Source organism: Sorex fumeus, unplaced genomic scaffold (genome assembly GCF_029834395.1).
Source record: "Sorex fumeus unplaced genomic scaffold, SorFum_2.1 ptg000273l, whole genome shotgun sequence".
Lineage (NCBI taxonomy): Eukaryota > Metazoa > Chordata > Mammalia > Eulipotyphla > Soricidae > Sorex > Sorex fumeus.
The window spans coordinates 239,545-251,818 of record NW_026606330.1 but is presented as its reverse complement, the minus strand read 5'-3'; positions in this window follow the sequence as shown (position 1 = coordinate 251,818).

The window sequence follows — 12,274 nt, the reverse complement described above, 5'->3', positions numbered from 1 at the left end:
ACGCACCCGGGCCGCCCAGCGCCTTGACGGCCCTCGGCCCTGCTCGGGGCCGCTGCCGACCCCGGGGCATAGTTCAGTGGCAATCGTGGGCCGAGGGCCGGGCTGCGCGACCTTGCCGGACCGCTCCCGGCCCGGCCCTCGGTACCGCTCCGGGCCACTGCCAATCCTGGGGCTTAGCTCCATGGTCCCCGCCGCCCGACGGCCAGGTCGCGCGCTCGGTCCTCCCCGCGCCCGGTATGGCCCTCGGCCATGCTCCGTGCCGCTGTGCACCCCGGGGCTTAGCTCCGCGGCAGCCGCCGGTGGAGGGCAGGGCGGCACGCCCTGGCAGAACCGCGCCCGGCCCGGCCTTCGGCCCCGCTCCGGGCCGCTAACGACCCGGGGCTTAGCTCCGCGGTACCCGCTGGCGGAAGGACGGTCTGCGCAACCGGGCCGGCCGCGCCCGGCCTGGGCCTTGTCCCCGCTCCGGGCCGCTGCCGACCCCAGAGCTTAGCTCCACGGCACCCGCCGGCGGATGGGTGGGCTGCGCGCCCAGGCCGCCCTGTACCCTGACGGGCCCTCTGCCCCGCTCTGGGCCGCTGCCGACCCCCAGGCTTAACTCCGCGTCACCTGCTTGCAGACGACTGGGCCGCACGCGTGGGCTGCTCCGCGCCCGGTCCAGCCATCGGCTCCGGACCGCTGCCGACCCCGGTGCTTAGCTTCACGGCACCCGCGGGCCGAGGGCCGGGCCACGTGCCCGGGCTGCCCTGCTACCGTCCCAACCCTCGGCCGCGCTCCGGGCCGCTGCTGACCCCGGGGCGTAGCTCCGCGGTACCCGCTGGCATAGAGGCAGGCAGTGTGCCCGGGCCGCGCCGTGCCAGGCCGGACTCTCGGCCCCGCTCAGGGCCACTGCCGACCCCGGGGCTTAGCTCCGCAGCACCCGCCTACGGAGGGGTGGGCCAGGCGCCCGTGCCGCCCCTTGCCTGGCTGAGCCCTTGACCACGTTCCAGGCCACTGCCGACCCTGGTGCTTAGCTTCGCGGCACTCGCGGGCCGAGGATCGGGCCACGTGCCTGGGTCATCCCGCTACCATCCCAACCCTTGGCCGCGCTCCAGGCCGCTGCCGACCCCAGGGCTTAGCTCCACAGCACCCGCAGACAGAGGGGTGGGCTGCGCGCCCGGTCCGCCCCGTACCCTGACGGGCCCTCTGCCCCACTCTGGGCCGCTGCCGACCCCCGGGCTTAGCTCCGCGTCACCCGCTTGCGGACGACCGGGCCGCACGCGTGGGCTGCCCCGCGCCCGGTTCAGCCCTCGGCCCCGCTCCGGACCGCTGCCGACCCCGGTGCTTAGCTTCGCGACACCCGCGGGCCGAGGGCCGGGTCACATGCCCGGGCCGCCCTGCTACCGTCCCAACCCACGGCCGCACTCCGGGCCGCTGCTGACCCCGGGGCTTAGCTCCGCAGCACTCGCCTGCGGAGGGGTGGGCCAGGCGCCCGTGCCGCCCCTTGCCTGGCTGAGCCCTTAACCACGTTCCAGGCCACTGCCGACCCTGGTGCTTAGCTTCGCGGCACTCGCGGGCCGAGGATTGGGCCACGTGCCCGGGTCATCCCGCTACCATCCCAACCCTTGGCCGCGCTCCAGGCCGCTGCCGACCCCAGGGCTTAGCTCCACAGCACCCGCAGATGGAGGGGTGGGCTGGGCGCCCGGTCCGCCCCGTACCCTGACGGGCCCTCTGCCCCGCTCTGGGCCGCTGCCGACCCCCGGGCTTAGCTCCGCGTCACCCGCTTGCGGACGACCGGGCCGCACGCGTGGGCTGCCCCGCGCCCGGTTCAGCCCTCGGCCCCGCTCCGGACCGCTGCCGACCCCGGTGCTTAGCTTCGCGACACCCGCGGGCCGAGGGCCGGGCCACATGCCCGGGCCGCCCTGCTACCGTCCCAACCCACGGCCGCACTCTGGGCCGCTGCTGACCCCGGGGCTTAGCTCCGCGGCACCAGCCGGTGGAGGGGCACGCAGTGTGCCCGGGCCGCGCCGTGCCCGACCGGGCCCTCGGCCCCGCTCAGGGCCGCTTCCGACCCCGGGGTTTAGCTCAGCGGCACCCACTGGCGGAAGGGAGGGCCACGCGCCTGGGCCGCCCCATGCCTGGCCGGGCTGTCGGCCCCGCTCCGGGCAGCTGCCGACCCCGGGGCTTAGCACCTCGGCACCCGCCGGCGGAGGGGCGGGCCGCGCGCCCGTGCCGCCCCTTGCCTGGCCGAGCCCTCGGCCACGTTCAGGGCCACTGCCGACCCCAGAGCTTAGCTCCGCGGCATCCCCGGGCCGAGGGCCGGGCCACGTGCCAGGGCCGACCTGCTCCCATCGCTACCCTCGGCCGTGCTCCAGGCTGCTGCCGACCCCGGGGCTTAGCTCAGTGGCACCGGAGGGCCGAGGGCAGGGCCACTTGCCCGGGCTGCCCCGCTCTCGTCCTGACCCTCGGCCGAGCGCCGGGCCGCTGCCGACCCCGAGGCTTAGCTCCGCGGCACACGCCAGCGGAGGACCGGGCCACGCGGCCGTGTCGCCCCACGACCGGCCGTGCCCTCGGCCCTACTCCGGGCAACTGCCGACCCCGGGGCTTAGCTCTATGGCACCTGCGGCCAAGGGCCATGCCGTGCGCCCGGGCCGCCCAGCGCCCGGCCTTGCCCTCGGTCCCGCTCCGGGCCGCTGCTCACCACGGTGCTTAGGTCCACGGCACTAACTGGCGGAGGGCCGGGCCACGCACACTGGCTGCCTCGTGCCCGGCCACGCCCTTGACCCCTCTCCGGGCCGCTGCCAACCCCGAGGCTTAGCTCCCCGGCCCCCGCCGCCCGAGGGCTGGGCCGCGCGCCCGGTACTCCCCTCGCCTGGCACGGCCCTCGGCCACGCTCCGTGCTGCTGTGGATGCCTGGGCTTAGCTCCGCGGCAGCCGCCGGTGGAGGGCAGGGCGGCGTGCCCAGGCCCAACCGCGCCCGGCCCGTCCCTCATTCCCGCTCTGGGCCGCTGCCGACCCCGGGGCTTAGCTCCGCGGCACCCGCCAGTGGAGGATCGGGCCACGCGCCTGTGCTGCGCCGCGATCTGCCCGGCCCTAGGCCCCGCTCCGGGTCGCTGCCGACCCCGGGGCTTAGCTCTGCGGCACCCACGGGCCAAAGGCTGGTATGCGCTCCCGAAGTGCCCTGCGCCCTTCCCAACACTCGGCCACGCTCCGGGCCACTGCCGACCCCGGGGATTAGCTCCGCGGGACCCGCCGGCGGAGGGGAGGGCTGTGTGCCCGGGCCGAGCCGTGCCCGGCCGGGCCCTCGGACATGCTCCGGGCCAGGGCCGACCCCGGGGCTTAGCTCCGCGGCACCCACCGGCGGAGGGGAGGGCCGTGTGCCCGGGCCGAGCTGTGCCCGACCGGGCCCTCGGCCCGGCTCCGGGCCGCTGCCGACCCCGTGGCTTAGCACCGCGGCTCCCGTCGGCAGAGGACCGGGCCGCGCGCCCCAGCCGCCCCGTGCCCGTCCCGTCCCTCGGCCCCGCTAAGGGCCGCTGCCGACACCTTGGCTTAGCTCTGCGGCACCCGCCGGCGGAGGGGCGGGCCGTGTGCCCGGGCCGCGCCATGCCCGGCTGGGCCCTCGACCCCGCTCCGGGCCGCTGCCGACCCCGGGACTTAGCTCCGCGGCACCCATGGGCCGAGAGTCGGGCCGCGCGCCCTGGCCGCCCCGCGCCTGGCCCGGTCCTCGTCCCTGATCCGGGCCGCTGCAAACCCCGGGACTTAGCTCCGTGGCACCAGCGGGCCAAGGGCCGGGCCGCGTGCCCCGGCCTCCCAGTGCCCGGCCCTGCTCTCGCCCCCGCTCCGTGCCGCTGCCGACCCAGGGGCGTAGCTCCACGGCACCCCCGGGCCGAGAGACGGTCCACGTGCCAGGGATGCCCCGCTCCCGTCACGACGCTTGCTGTGCTCTGGGCCGCCTCCGACCCTGGGGCTTAGCTCAGCGGCACCCGTGGGCCGAGGGCAGGGCCACTTGCCCTGGCTGCCCCGCTCTCATCCTGAGCCTCGGCCGAGCTCCGGGCCGCTGCTGACCCCGGTGCTTAGCTCCACGGCACACACCAGCGGAGGACCGGGCCACGCGCCCGTGCTGCCCCGCGACCAGCCGGGCCCTCGGCCCTGCTCCAGGCAACTGCTGACCCCGGGGCTTAGCTCCACAGCACCCGCGGCCAAGGGCCGGGCCGCACGCCTGGGCCGCCCTGCGCCTGGCCCTGCCCTCGGTCCTGCTCCGGGCTGCTGCTCACGTCGGTGCTTAGCTCCGCGGCACCCGCCGGCGGAGGGCCGGACCGCGCGCCCTGGCCGCCTCGTGCCCGAGCAGGCCCTCGGCCATTCTCTGGGCCGCTCCCGACCCCGGGGCTTAGCTCCGTGGCACCCGCCAGCCGAGGTCCGGGCTGAGCGCTGGCGGAGGGGCAGGCTGTGTGCCCGGGCCGCGCCGTGCCCGGCCGCGCCCTCAGACCCGCTCAGGGCCGCTGCCGACCCCGGGGTTTAGTTCCACGGCACCCGTGGTCCGAGGGTCGGGCCGCGCGCCTGGGCCACCCTGCGCCCCGCCTGGCCCGCAGCCCCGCTCCGGCCGCTGCCAACCTCGGGGCTTACCTCCGCAGCACCTACCGGCGGTGGGGTGGGCCGCGCGCCCGTGCCGCCCCTTGCCCGGCCGAGCCCTCGGCCATGTTCTGGGCCGCTGCCGACCTCGTAGCTTAGCTCCCTGGCACCCCCGGGCCGAGGGCCGGACCACATGCCAGCGTCGACCCGCTCCTATCGCTACCCTCGGCCGCGCTCCGGTCTGCTGCTGACCCTGGGGCTTAGCTCAGCAGCACCCGCGGGCCAAGGGCCGGGCCACGTGCCCAGGCCTCCCCGCTCTCATCCTGACCCTCAGCCGAGCTCCGGGCCGTGGCTGACCCCGGTGCTTAGCTTCACGGCACCCGCCGGCGGAGGGGTGGGCTGTGTGCCCGGGCCGCCCCGTACCCGGACGTGCCCTCTGCCCCGCTCTGGGCCGATGCCGAGCCCTGGGCTTAGCTCCGCGTCACCCGCATGCGGACGACCAGGCCGCACGCGTGGGCTGCCCCACGCCCGGTCCAGCCCTCGGCCCCGCTCCGGACCACTGCCGACCCCGGTGCTTAGCTTCGCGGCACCCGCGGGCTGAGGGCCGTGCCACGTGCCTGGGCCGCCCCGCTACCGTCCCGACCCTCAGCTGCGCTCCGGACCGCTGCCGACCCCGGGGCTTAGCTCAGCGGCACCCGGGGGCCGAGGGCCAGGCCACGTGCCCGGGCCTCCCCGCTCTCATCCTGACCCTCGGCCGAGCTGCGGGCCGCTGCCGACCCCGAGGCTTAGCACGGCGGCACACGCCAGCGGAGGACCGGGCCACGCGCCCGTGCTGCCCTGCGACCGGCCGGGCCCTTGGCCCTGCTCCGGGCAACTGCCGACCCCAGGGTGTAGCTCCGCGGCATCCGCGGCCAAGGTCCGGACCGCGCGCACGGGCCGCTCCGCGCCCGGCCCTGCCCTCGGTCCCACTCCGGGCCATTGCTGACCCCGGTGCTTAGGTCTGTTGCACCCGCCGGCGGAGGGCCGGGCCGCGCGCCCTGGTCGACTCTCGCCCGGCCATGCCCTCGACTCCTCTCCGGACCGCTGCAGACCCCGAGGCTTAGCATGGCCGCACATGCCAGCGGAGGACCGGGCAACGCACCCATGCAGCCCTGCGACCAGCCGGGCCCTTGCACCTGCTCCGGGCAACTGCCGACCCTGGGGCTTAGCTCCGCGGCACCCACGGCCGAGGTCCGGACGGCGCGCATGGGCCGCTCCGCGCCCGGCCCTTCCCTCTGTCCCGCTCCGAGCCGCTGCCGACACCGGGGCTTAACTCCGCAGCACCCACCGGCGGAGGGGCGGGCCACGCGCCTGGGCCGCTCCTTGCCCCACCGGGCCCTCGGCCCCGCTCCGGGCCGCTGCCGACCCTGGGGCTTAGCACCGCGGCACACATAGGCCGAGGGTCGGGGCGCGCGCCCCGGCGGCCTTGCGCCTGGCCCGGTCCTCGTCCCCGCTCCGGGCCGCTTCCAACCCCTGGGTGTAGCTCCGTGGCATCAGCGGGCCGAGGGCCGGGCCGCGCGCTCCGGCCTCCCTGCGCCCAGCCCTGCTCTCGCCCTTGCTCCGGGCCGCTGCTGACACCGGGGCGTAGCTCCGCGGTACCCCCGGGCCAAGAGACGGGCCATGTGCCCGGGACGCCCCGCTCCTGTCACGACCCTTGGCCGCGCTCCGGTTTGCTACCGACCCCGGGGCTTAGCTCCGCGGCATCCGCGGGCCGAGGGCCGGGCTGCGCTCGCGGGCCGCCCCGTGGCCTTCCCGACCCTCAGCCACGCTCCGGACCGCTGCCGACCCCGGGGCTTAGCTCAGCGGCTCCCGCGGGCCGAGGGCCAAGCCACGTGCCCGGGCCTCCCCGCTTTCATCCTGACCCTCGGCCGAGCTCCGGGCCGCTGCCGACCCCGAGGCTTAGCACGGCGGCACACGCCAGCGGAGGACCAGGCCACGCGCCTGTGTTGCCCTGCGACTGGCCGGGCCCTTGGCCCTGCTCTGGGCAACTGCCGACCCCAGGGCTTAGCTCCGCGGCACCCGCGGCCGAGATCCGGACCGCGCGCACGGGCCGCTCCGCGCCCGGCCCTGCCCTCGGTCCCGGTCCGGGCCGCTGCTGACCCCGGTGCTTAGGTCTGCTGCACCCGCCGGCGGAGGGCCGGACCGTGCACCCTGGTCGACTCTCGCCCGGCCAGGCCCTCGACCCCTCTCCGGACCGCTGCCGACCCCGAGGCTTAGCATGGCAGCACACGCCAGCGGAGGACCGGGCCACGCGCCCGTGCTGCCCTGCGACCGGCCGGGCCCTTGGCCCTGCTCCGGGCAACTGCCGACCCCGGGGCTTAGCTCCGCGGCACCCACGGCCGAGGTCTGCACCGCGCCCGGCCCTGCCCTCGGTCCCGCTCCGGGCCGCTGCTGACCCCGGTGCTTAGGTCCGTGGCACCCGCCGGCGGAGGGCCAGGCCGCGCACCCTGGCCGCCTCTCGCCCGGCCAGGCCCTCGACCCCTCTCCGGACCGCTGCCGACCCTGGGGCTTAGCTCTGTGGCACCCGCCAGCCGAGGTTGGGGCCACGCGCCCCGGTCACCCCACGCCCGTTCCGGCCCTCAGCCCCGCTCTGGGCCGCTGCCGACCCCGGGGGTTAGCTCCACGGCCCCCACAGGCCGAGGGCCAGGCCGCGCGCCCGGTCCTCCCCGCACCCAGCACGGCCGTCGTTCACGCTCCGTGCCGCTGTGGACCCCGGGGCTTAGCTCCGGGCGACCCGCCGGTGTAGGGCTGGCGGCGTGCCTGGGTCTACCCGCCCGTCTCGGCCTTCGGCCCTGCTCCGGGCCGCTACCGACCCCGGGGCTTAGCTCCGCGGTACCCACCGGCGGAGGGAAGGTCCGCGCGACCGGTCCGGCCGCGCCCGGCCTGGGCCTTGTCCCCACTCCGGTCCGCTGCCAACCCCAGGGCTTAGCTCCGCGGCAACCGGGTGTCTAGGAACGGGCCACGCGCCCGGGCCACCCCGCACCCGTCCCCACCCTTGGCCGCACTCCGGGCCGCTGCTGACCCCGGTGCTTAGCTCCATGGCACCCGCCGGCGGAGGGTTGGGCTGCGTGCCTGGGCCGCCCTGTACCCGGACGTGCCCTCTGCCCCACTCTGGGCCGCTGCCGACCCCCGGGCTTAGCTCCGCGTCACCCGCTTGCGGACGACCGGGACGCACGCGGGGGCTGCCCCGCGTCCGGTCCAGCCCTCGGCCCCGCTCCGGACCGCTGCCGACCCCGGTGCTTAGCTTCGCGGCACCCACGGGCCGAGGGCCGGGCCACGAGCCTGGGCTGCCCCGCTACCGTCCCGACCTTCAGCCGTGCTCCGTGCCGCTGCCGACCCCGAGACTTACCTCCTCGGCGCCCGCGGGCCGAGGGCCGTGCACGTGCCCGGGCTGCCCCGCTCCCGCCCCGACCCTCAGCAGCGATCGGGGCCGCTGCCGACCCCGGGGCTTAGCTCCGCGGCACCCGCGGCCGAGGTCATGACCAGGCGAACGGGCCGCTCCGCGCCCGGCCCTGCCCTCGGTCCCGCTCCGGGCCGCTGCTGACCCCGGTGCTTAGGTCCGCGGCACCCACCGGCGGAGGGCCGGGCCGCGCGCCCTGGCCGCCTCTCGCCCGGCCAGGCACTCGACCCCTCTCCGGGCCGCTGCCGACCCCGGGGCTTAGCTCCGTGGCACCCGCCAACCGAGGTCCGGGCCGCGCGCCCAGGTCACCCCGCGCCCGGTCCGGCCCTCGGTCCTGCTCCGGGCCGCTGCCGACCCCGGGGGTTAGCTCCACGGCCCCCGCAGGCTGAGGGCCGGGCCGCGAGCCCGGTCCTCTCCACACCCGGCACGGCCGTCGTTCACGCTCCGTGCCGCTGTGGACCCCGGGGCTTAGCTCCGGGCTACCCGCCGGTGGAGGGCAGGGCGGCGTGCCCGGGCCCAACCGCGCCCGTCTCGGCCTTCGGCCCTGCTCCGGGCCGCTACCGACCCCGGGGCTTAGTTCCGCGGTACCCGCCGGCGGAGGGAGGGTCCGCGCGACCGGTCCAGCTGCGCCCAGCCCTGGCCTTGTCCCCGCTCCGGTCCGCTGCCGACCCCAGGGCTTAGCTCCGCGGCACCCGGGTGCCGAGGAATGGGCCACGCGCCCGAGCCGCCCCGCGCCTGTACCCACCCTTGGCCGCGCTCCGGGCTGCTGCCGACCCCGGTGCTTAGGTCCACGGCACCCGCCGGCGGAGGGGTGGGCTGCGTGCCTGGGCCGCCCCGAACCCGGACGTGCCCTCTGCCCCGGTCTGGGCCGCTGCCGATCCCTGGGCTTAGCTCCGCGTCACCCGCTTGCAGACGACCGGGCCGCACGCGTGGGCTGCCCCGTGCCCGGTCCAGCCCTCGGCCACGCTCCGGGCCACAGCCGACCCCGGTGCTTAGCTTCGCGGCACCCGCGGTGCGAGGGCCGGGCCACGTGCCCGGGCTGCCCCGCTACCGTCCCGACCATCAGCCGCGCTCCGTGCCGTTGCCGACCCCGAGACTTACCACCTCGGCGCCCGTGGGCCGAGGGCCGGGCCAGGTGCCCAGGCCTCCCCGCTCCCGTCCCGACCCTCGACAGCGATCCGGGCTGCTGCCGACCCCGGGGCTTAGCTCCGTGGCACTCGCCGGCGGAGGGATGGGCCGCGCGCCCGGGCCGCCCTGCGCCCAGCAGGCCCTCGGCCTTGCTCTGGTCCGCTGCTGACCCCGGGATTGAGCTCCGCGGAACATGCCGGCTGAGAGCCAGGCCGCGCGCCCGGGCCGCCTCCATCGGGGACCGGCCCTCGGCCCCGCACCGGTCCGCAGCCGACCCCGGGGCTCAGCTCCACGACACCCGCCGGCCGAGGGCCGGGCCGCGCGCCCGGGCTGCCACGCGCCCGTTACAGCATTGGCCCTGCTCCGGGCTGCTGCCGACCCAGGGGCTTAGCTCCGCGGCACCCGCCGGCGGAGGAATGGGCCTCGCGCCCAGGGAGCCCCACGTCCGGCCCGGCACTCGACCCCACTCTGGGCCGCTGCCGAACCCGGGGCTTAGCTGCATGGCATGTGCCAGCAGAGGGCTGGGCCACCCGCCCCGGCCGCCCCGAGCCCAGCGTGGCCCTCGGTCCCGTTCTGGGCCTGTGCCGACCCCGGGGCTTAGCTCCGCGGCATCTGCCGGCGGAGGACCGGGCCACGCGCCCGGGGCGCCCTGCGTCTGGCCAGACCCTCGGCTGCGCTTCCGGCCGCTGCCGACCCCGGGGCTTAGCTGCAAGGCAGCAGTGGGCCGAGTGCCGGGCCGCGTGCCGGGGCCACCCCGCGCCCTGTCCAGTCCTCGACCCCGCTCCGGGCCGCTGCCGACCCCGTGGCTTAGCACCGTGGCTCCCATCGGCGGAGGACCGGGCCGCACGCCCCGGCCACCCCGCACCCGTCCCGGTCCTCGGCCCCGCTAAAGGCCGCAGCCGACACCGGGGCTTAGCTCCACGGCACCCGTCGGCGGAGGGGCGGGCCACACGCCTGGGCCGCTCCTTGCCCCACCGGGCCCTCGGCCCCGCTCCCGCCCGCTGCCGACCCCGGGGCTTAGCACCACGGCACCCATATGCCGAGGGTCGGGGCGCGCGCCCCGGCCGCCTCGCGCCTGGCCCGGTCCTCGTCCCCGCTCCGGGCCGCTGCCGACCCCGGGGCGTAGCTCCGTGGCACCAGCTGGCTGAGGGCCGGGCCGCGCGCTCCGGCCTCCCCGCGCTCGGCCCTGCTCTCGCCCCCGCTCCGGGCCGCTGCCGACCCTGGGGCGTAGCTCCGCGGTACCCCCGGGCCAAGAGACGGGCCACATGCACGGGAAACCCCGCTCCCATCACGACCCTCGGCCGCGCTCCGGGTTGCTGCCGACCCCGGGGCTTAGCTCCGCGGCACCCGTGGGCCGAGGGTCGGGCCTTGCGCGTGGGTCGCCCTGCGCCCCGCCTGGCCCGCGGCCCCGCTCTGGGCCGCTGCTGACCTCGGGGCTTAGCTCCGCGTCACCCACCGGCGGTGGGACGGGCCGCGCACCCGTGCCGCCCCTTGCCCGGCCGAGCCCTCGGCCACGTTCCCCGCCGCTGCTGACCCTATAGCTTAGCTCCCTGGCACCCCTGGGCCGAGGGCCGGGCTACGTGCCAGGGCCGACCCGCTCCCATCACTACCCTCGGCGCGCTCCGGGCTGCTGCCGACCCCGGGGCTTAGCTCAGCGGCACCTGCGGGCCGAGGGCCAGGCCACATGCCCGGGCTGTCCCGCTCTCATCCTGACCCTCGGCCGAGCTCCAGGCCGCTGCCGACCCCGAGGCTTAGCACGGCGGCACACGCCAGTGGAGGACCGGGCCACACGCCCGTGCTGCCCCGCGACCGGCCAGGCCCTCGGCCCTCCTCCGGGCAACTGCCGGCCCCGGGGCTTAGCTCCGCGGCACCCGCGGCCGAGGGCCGGGCCGCGCGCCCGGGTCACCCCGCGCCCGGCCCTGCCCTAGGTCCCGCTCCAGGCCGCTGCTGACCCCGGTGCTTAGGTCCGTGGCACCCACCGGCGGAGGGCCGGGCCTTGCGCCCTGGTCGCCTCGCGTCAAGCCAGGCCCTCGACCCCTCTCCGGACCGCTGCCAACCCCGGGGCTTAGCTCCGTGTCCCCCGCCAGCCGAGGTCCGGGCCACGCGCCCAGGTCACCCCGCGCCCGGTCTGGCCCTCGGCCCCGCTCCAGGCCGCTGCCGGCCCCGGGGGTTAGCTGCACGGCCCCCGCAGGCCGAGAGCCGGGCTGCGCGCTCGGTCCTCCCCGCGCCTGGCACGGCCCTCCTCCACGCTCCGTACCGCTGTGGACCCCGGGGCTTAGCTCCGGGCTACCCGCCGGTGGAGGGCAGGGCCGTGCGCCCGGGCTAAACCGCGCCTGTCTCAGCCTTCGGCCCTGCTCCGGGCCGCTACCGACCCCGGGGCTTAGCTCCGTGGTATCCGCCGGCGAAGGGAAGGTCCGCACGACCGGTCCGGCCACGCCCAGCCCATGCCTTGTCCCCGCTCTGGGCCGCTGCCGACCCCAGGGCTTAGCTCCAAGGCACCAGCGGGCCGAGGGCCGGGCCGCGTGCCGGGGCCGCCCCGCACTCTGTCCAGTCCTTGGCCCCGCTCTGGGCCGCTGCCGACCCCGTGGCTTAGCACCGTGGCTCCCATCGGCGGAGGACCGGGCCGCACGCCCCAGCTGCCTTGCGCCCATCCCGGCCCTCGGCCCTGCTAAAGGCCGCTGCCGACACCAGGGTTTGCTCCGCAGCACCCACCGGCGGAGGGCCGGGCCGTTTGCCGGGGCCGCGCCGTGCTCGGCCAGGCCCTTGGCCCCGCTCCGGGCCGCTGCCAAGCCCGGGGCTTAGCTCCGCGGCACCCGCCGGCGGAGGGGCGGGCCAAGCGCCTGGGCCACCCCGTGCCCAGCCGGGCCCTCGGCCCCTCTCCGGGCCGCTGCCGACCCTGGGGCTTAGAACTGCGGCACCCATGGGCCGAGGGCCGGGCCGCGGGCCCCAGCCGCCCCGCGCCTGGCCCGGTCCTCGTCCCCGCTCCGGGCCGCTGCCAACCCCGGAACTCAGCACCGCGGCACCCCCGGACCGAGAGACGGGCCATGTGCCCGGGATGCCCCGCTCCCGTCACGACCCTCAGCCGCGCTCTGGGCCACTGCCGATCCCGGGACTTAGCTCCGCGGCATCCCCGGGCCGAGAGACGGGGCACGTGCCCGGGAA